The 7,804-nt window shown below is 34.2% G+C and overlaps 1 long non-coding RNA gene across 1 annotated transcript; it reads right to left on the bottom strand.

The window, feature by feature from the left end:
• Nucleotides 1-5,235: 5,235 nt before the first annotated feature.
• LOC113331536 lies at nucleotides 5,236-7,564 on the bottom strand. The gene is made up of 2 exons (XR_003351008.1): nucleotides 6,129-7,564; nucleotides 5,236-5,795 (listed from the first exon to the last, which is right to left on the bottom strand). It is a non-coding gene; the product is annotated as an uncharacterized LOC113331536 (long non-coding RNA).
• Nucleotides 7,565-7,804: the final 240 nt, after the last annotated feature.

The raw sequence follows: 7,804 nt of genomic DNA on the forward strand, positions 1-7,804 counted from the left end.
ATATACCCTCATTTAGGTTTATGTAACCGTACCCAAACGTGTACACCATGTTGGTTCACAAATAGTTAACCAAGGTTAGCCATATGATTACTCTCATATCAACCTTATTCATCTTAATCATAACTAGTTCAAATGACTCAAATGAAACTAGTTAAAGAGTTGTTCAATTGCTATATTCTCATGGATTTATACAAGAACACAATTGAAGCAAAATCGGTTTGATTCACTCGAATCAGTACATGAACACTATAGCCACGATTTGCAAAGATTGCATTCCTTATTGATAAATGTTTAAGTTCATGCACACTACCGATTTTAGAAGGTAACCACTTAAGTACGCGTACTTAAGTAACCGGTTTTTTGAGTTTGGTTTTCCAAAACTCAGTAGAAATTCACGGACGTGAACTTTCCTCCAGTATGTGTACGGGTACGTGTACTTAGGTAATTGAATGAGTTGGTTTTGTAATTCCAACATCAACAGAAATTCACGGACGCGAACGTCCGCCAGTATGATTACGAGTACCCATACTTATCCAGTCTCCTTCAACCATTTTGTATACACACAAGTATGCATACTTTAGGTTCCCGGTTTTGGACTTATACACAAATGTGCGAACACACTCTATGCTTATATCCAAAGAAGGTTACACGATTCTAAACTCTTTATTTCAATCATCGAAACATTTTTCTATAATGACAATAGCCGTTTTCACACACTATTAGCATCAAAGTAATTTTCAAGATATTGAAACAATCATTACCAAAACATTCCAAGTCTTACACCAAATGATTGTATCACACAAACCATGTAAGATGTTACTCGGCAATTTTCTCATGATATAAGATGAACTTGGTCGAAGCGAAAGCTTACCAACACATATTTCGAGAAATATGTAAGCGAGATATACTCAGCTCGAAATCTCATATTTGTATATAGAAAACTATATCGTAATACGACTTATGTCTCAATATAGGAGATAGAGTAGAAATAGACTTTCCAAGTGATATATGAGTTTAAGTCTCCACATACCTTTTGTCAATGAAGTTCCACAAGCTCTCCTTAGTAGTTCTTCTTCTTCAAGTGATAAACTCCATGAAGTCTAAGCTCAACTACACAAACTATCTCCTAGTCCGAGACATCTATAAATAGGCTAGAAATCAAGACTTATAGTTTTGATCACTGACATTGACAAACATGCTTGAGATAGCAACGCATGCGAGTTCGACCGAGCAGTGCTCTAACAATCTCCCCCTTTGTCAATTTTAGTGACAAAACTATCAATACATATGGATTACAAAATAAATAAAAATTGTAGCTTCTCATCCAAATGCTTGATCTCCTTGGCATCTTCAACATGACTCGAAATCTTCGTCACTTCCAAGTACTCCAATGATTCCATAGGTTGTAAATTTAGCACCGTCGTTAGTTGAAGATCCGTAGCGATAACAATGAGAAAAAAAATGTTGTCAATCATTGTTATACGGTGTCATAGTATTATTACACAACATCAAAGTTCAATTGTATCACAACTTTGATAATAACACTATGGTGATATGTATCACTCCCCCTTAGTCAATACTTCATCTCAACATGAAAACCACTCCCCCTTACATAATGATCTGTAAACCATATGTATTTGTAGTATCACATTACACATTAATTCTCCCCGTTTTTGTCAATATAAATTGGCAAAGGTACTAAAACTAGTGGGATCCTCATGAAATTTTCTTAGAGATACTTCATGACCAAAAGAGAATACCATATCAACTTATTTAGATGCCATCATAAAGCCGAAGCTAAATGCATTCATCAAGGAGTTTATAAAGATACAAGATAACCCCCATAATATTCCACAGCCGCACGCCCCACAAAGATTTGGCAATTAAGCACAAGTTCAAAAAGAACTCTCCTCCATAAAATGTCATTCCCGAAAGAACAACAAAGGCGACCTTTCTTTTACAAGAAAAGAAGGATTTCTTTGGACATAGCCAAATCACATGAAAACATGAATTTGTTTCCAAAAAAATTCAATTGAAATAACCACAAGAGCACCCATGGTTAGTTCAATTGGAGTATACAACTAAATTAACCACAAGAAGGTGATCAACTCAATTGGCCATGCTCGACATAAAAAACTTACAGAGCAACACAATATGTGCATAAAAATGTGGATCGGAGATCGACCAATACTGCGGAATACACAAGGATTCATTCTATTTTCCATCACTATTTGGACAATGACATACAATAGACATAATCCTTTTAAACAAAAGTTTTATCCTTTCTTTAATCAATTAATGACATAAATGGCTTTAACTTTTGTAAGTAAAAAGTGCATACTATCTTTTATCAATACTTTCATAACGACATAATAGAGATAACTTTTAAACAAGTATGGGACAGTCACAGGTTCACGGACGTAAACAACATATCCCATAACAATTTGCAATATATAAAATTATAAAGATTAGAATTGCAAAAATCATCTTCCAAATAACTTAGAATTTAAAAAATAAATCTTAAAACATTGAAAATGAAAACGTTGGAAATAGCTATGTGTAATCACAATAGTTGCTATTCCTAACTCTAGTAATCCTTCTCAAAAACAAGAATAAGTTCTCATAAGAAGTTTCCTAGGCATCAAGAAAAACTCGTAATTCACATATAAGATGATTTGTCCTTAGAGGGTAGAATCAATCTTTTTCGCCCGGATTATACCAATAATAGCTTCCAAAGGCTTATAAAAAGATTTTCTTAACAAAGAAGAACATACAAAGTCATTAACGACCATGCACCACAGTTCACATAAAATGATTGTGAACATTCAAGAATCCCATAGCCCATTATTGAACTTCCTTATTTGTGATTCACCAACAACATTCTTGTAAAATCTACAAATGAGCTTAGAAGAGTAGTACTCCATGAATCCAAGTGCCCAAGTCCAAGAGAAGTGGAACAAGTGCGAGGAAACGGAGCAAAACACTAAAAAACAAGAGACAGGACAAATACCAATCTTAACTCATCCAAATTCAGTAATTATCATCTCCAATTTGAAGAGAATTCAAATAGAAAGAGAACGCAAAAAGAATGAGGTAATTTCGAGTTCGGACGAGGAAGATTCGACCAAAACAAGTTTACCGAATATCGACGTCTACAGGCAAGTGTGCATACGGGTTTGCAAACGAATTTTCATGACCTGGGGCAGTATGCAAACGGGCATGCGTACTAAAACCCTTGGATATTGATTTTAAACTATGTTATGCATACCTGGTATGTGTACCATGAAGTCCAAACATCCCGAACTACTATTTTCAAAACTAAACACTTAAGAACCTTAAGCATAGATCAAGTTAGGTAGAAATGAACGATAAGAAAGGTACATGGATCATTATAAGTACTCTAAGAAAATAAAAACACAAATATTTCTCAAGTTTATAGACATACCTTTTTAGAAGAATCCAATCGAATTCTACAGCCTTACCGAACATAATATGTGCGCCCAAATTCTTGTGCTTCCCTCACCGTATATATAGCAGGGCATTTCTTGGTGAGGATGCATTTCCAACACAATCAAGTTGTGTTGAGGTGAACAATGTCTTGCTCACCATGACACCAAGAAAGAGTTTCTTTCCAACTACTCTTACATCTTGCAGTATTGAGAGAAACCCAATGAACTTTTTTTATAAGTTTTTCAAAGAACTTCCAGAGAGCACAAGAAAAAGTGCGTTTCTTATTTCTTATTTTACACCTTATAAGAAACATTTTCTGCAGTAATTTTCAGTATCGCATAGGGAAACTCTTTTGATAAAGAGAGACATCCTAATTTCTTCATAAGAAGGGGAAATACTATTATCTTGGTAAGATGTATCAGGAATTGACCAATGAATTGATTCATGCTTAGAGGTGGTACAGTCGGAAGACTTAGACTTAAACTCTTCGTGTAAACCGTTTAGTTTGCTACAACTAGTTGGATTACACAGAGGAGGAGCATTGCTCTCACTTATTAGTAAATCAATGTCAACCTCAACATGAATACTATTCATCATGACTAGATTTAGCTTATCAAGAGATTCTTGTTCTTTCTGAAGGTATAACTCAACTTCAAGAGATAAGCTTTCTAGTTTCTTTTCAAGCTCTGAAAACACTTCAAGGGATTTTAAACCTGGAGGAGGTTTAAATAGAATTTATTCTATAGATTTAATCAAATCAGTCATGGAAGAGAATTCAGAAATCCCTGGATCTTGTGGTGCATTTATTGAGATAGCACTTTTGTCCATATCAGATCGTTACAAACACAAACTTATAAGGTTTTTAATGTGTTTGCCTGCTCTGATACCAATTGAAAATGGGGGGTTTAACAACCACACCCAACAATTCGTTTGTCAATATGAGAGGACTTACTCCAATATACTTTCTAGAGAATCAACTAGACAGTCAGACTCAATCTAGAGTAAAGTATATCAAAGAACTTAATATATCTAACTTTTAATTCAATCCGCAATCAACAAATAGAAATTTGCGAGCCCGATTGAATATAAGAGGAGTTACTTGAATGGTACCAATGACCAATGTTCAAGTGTCAATCAATGTAAATCAACAACCAAAGGTTGGATATTCTAATTGATTGATCTTAACGCACAACCTGTGATTTTCAATTATATAACAAAATATAATGCGAAAAAGAAATAACACAGACACCAGAATTTTATTAACGAGGAAACCGCAAATGCAGAAGAATCCCGGGACCTAGTCCAGATTGAACACCACACTGTATTAAGCCGCTACAGACTCTAGCCTATTACCAATTAACTTCGGACTGAACTGTAGTTGAACCCTAATCAATCTCACACTGATTCAAGATACAGTTGCTATAACGGACGGGAAAATTTCCCTTCTAAATGGATTGGGTTTCAACCCATTCAGCAAGGCTAAATCCCCAATACGTCACTCGAAAGATAAATAAAAACATACCAAACCAAAAAAAATTATATTCATTTCAAGTATGAAGCAGAAATGGATACAAGATCATTGGCAAAAATGAGAACAAAGAATGAAAATAATCATTTGACGCAGTTCCGGTATGGGAGAAAATCATTTCACGATTTCTGGATTCAAAATGGATAGAACAAGGAATTTTAAATTTAAATTCACATGGTCTTTAAAATAAATTAAAGAGAGTATATATAAATCTCCTGATCAATAACACCAAAGCCACGTCTCATAACATAAAGCCATTAATTTAAACATTTATTAATATCCATTACCCTTGCAGTAAGTTTCAAGACATCATTTTACAAAAAGATAAATGAAATATTGTTTTGAACTAACTGGAAAATGAACATGAGAATGGTTCCTAACCGAAAGTAAACACGCCTTGTTTAATGTCTACACTATCATAGTCCAAAAAACAGTTCAAACATGGATTACCCAAGTTCCAAATTGATACTTAAGTTTGAAAGCATAGTAGTAGAAAAGAACTGAAATCTGAGAGTTAACATTACATAATGGAAGACATGCCAACACTTTTTTGAAATGACATCAAGAAAGGATTTACATGCAGTAGACCCAAAATAATGCAGACTGTTCGACGTCGGCATAACCAAATACTTTCTACTAGATCCCATCATATATACAACAGCGAAACACATCAAAATAACATGGGATAACAGCAAAATAAACTATCCAGATAACCCCGTGATATACACATTATAAACAAGCAAAAATACCAACATTTTGCTCAGGCGCCCAGCCGTAAGCTCTTCCCAAACTTACTGCCTCACCATCGCCTCGTACTCTGTGGAAAACAAAACCAAAATGGAGTGAGCCACATTCGTAGGGGTCACGAAATAATGCGCCAATGTAAAAAAATAAACATATAAGTCAAGCTAAAGAAATGGGCATGTCCAAATTGAAACAATTGAAATGAAAATATTTTTCAATCGATAGTGAAGAAATTCACATATACTACTTGTGAGGACCAGTCTCTAATGTTAGGATAGTCAGGATATCAGCCACCGTCCCGGACTGTCTTCCACGGATAGCCATATTTATGGGATGCCCCTATGGGCCTAACAAACTCACATGTAGCCTTCTAAAAATCTTTAAACAAGCTTAACAAATCGCTTACCGAAAGTCTCAGTAAAACTCCAAGGCGAAAGCAAAACTCTGAAATCAAATCTCGTTAACCCAATCCATCATTTTATAAAGAAGTGGTAACCCGGTAAATGTCCAAATTGTAAAATGAATATCAAAATCAATAACGGTGACACAACATTAACATGAAGGGCCAAACAAATAAAACTGAACAGATGGTTTATGGTTTTACCGAAATCACTCATGCCAAAAATACTAAGCAGAAAGCGATTGGTATGGTTTCATTTCCTTTATGCCAAAATGTTAAGTTTGATACGTAGAAATCAAACATGAGATTGTAAAATGAAAAAAAAGACCAACCATATCAAACATATAAAGAGCATAAGTGGGGTAGTAGCATCATATTGAATTTTTGAGAAAAAATGTAATCATCAAACCATAAACTAGAAACAGTAGCACTAGTTCGATGCATTTTAAGAATTTTCTTATAAAAAGAAAAACATTAAGATAGGTGTTGGTCAGGTGCTAACTAAATGCATGCATAAAACATCAAAACAAAAATTGAAACTCCATTAGTAAGCCATTGTTTCTTTCAGCACAATTACTAGCGAAAAGATGACAACTTGCAAAACCAATTAAGATTCATTTCTTATTTAATACAAAGTAATCATAAAACAAAGAAGTTCAAAGGAAAATTTTGTAATATAAAACAGGTAAAAAAGACAAAGACTAAGATTGTAAGTAACATTTTAGTTGCAAAGCTTTTATGGTCGACCAACATCAGATCAAGGTTTAAATCAGGAAGGCAAAACAGATTTGTTCATGGACTCATTTCGAAGACTAGCTCATTGGGTCATTTTAGCAAACAGGGTATGCATTGATAGTTTAAACCCAAAAATTGTGAGTAAAATCGGTTGACTCTTACTACCGGTTTGGTGAAACTAAAAGGTTCAGGGATTAGACATGGAAAGAAATCAAGCTATTGTACATACCAAAATTGGTTTTCATAAACTATGAGCGGAACTCCATTTAAACATTTTATCAAATAAGTTAAAGGCCATTATGAAAATCATTTTTCGCTTAATATCTCATCAAAAATTCAGCACTTGTGCAAAATAAAAACATATCAAACTCTTCAATGTTCAAATTCTTACCTAAGAACAACATGCAGTATCATAATGTAGAAATTGCAGGGATTAAACACAAGGAATAAACAAGATTTCAAATCTATTTACAGCATTTTGAAATAAAAATTGAAGAGAAAGAAACCCCCACTCAAATACTGATTAAAAGGCACAATTGAAATTGTACATAAAAAGAATGGAAAACCCCCTATCTCAATTGTAACCGGTGTTCCAAGAATGGATCAGCAAAATCTCAAAGCAAGAATCAAATTTTCCTTCCTTTGGTCTCAGTAAAGCGAACGGAATAAACGAGAAAGTGGATGACAGAAAGAAAGGCTAGCATTTGGGTTTTGAAGAAAAAGAGAAAGAAAAACAAAAAGAAAAAGAGAAACATTCTTTAATCTCTCTTAAACACGTGTTAACCATGCTCAGTGTTTCTAGAGATCTTCATTGCCTTTGCTAAACAAACATCCTAATATTTCTAATGGACAACATAGTTATTAAAAGAAGAAACCACTCATATCGGATTAAGGCATTCATCAGGGATATACACACCCTACACTAGGATCGCACACGTGCTTTATAC

Source organism: Papaver somniferum, unplaced genomic scaffold, assembly GCF_003573695.1.
Source record: "Papaver somniferum cultivar HN1 unplaced genomic scaffold, ASM357369v1 unplaced-scaffold_125, whole genome shotgun sequence".
In the NCBI taxonomy this organism is placed as follows: domain Eukaryota; kingdom Viridiplantae; phylum Streptophyta; class Magnoliopsida; order Ranunculales; family Papaveraceae; genus Papaver; species Papaver somniferum.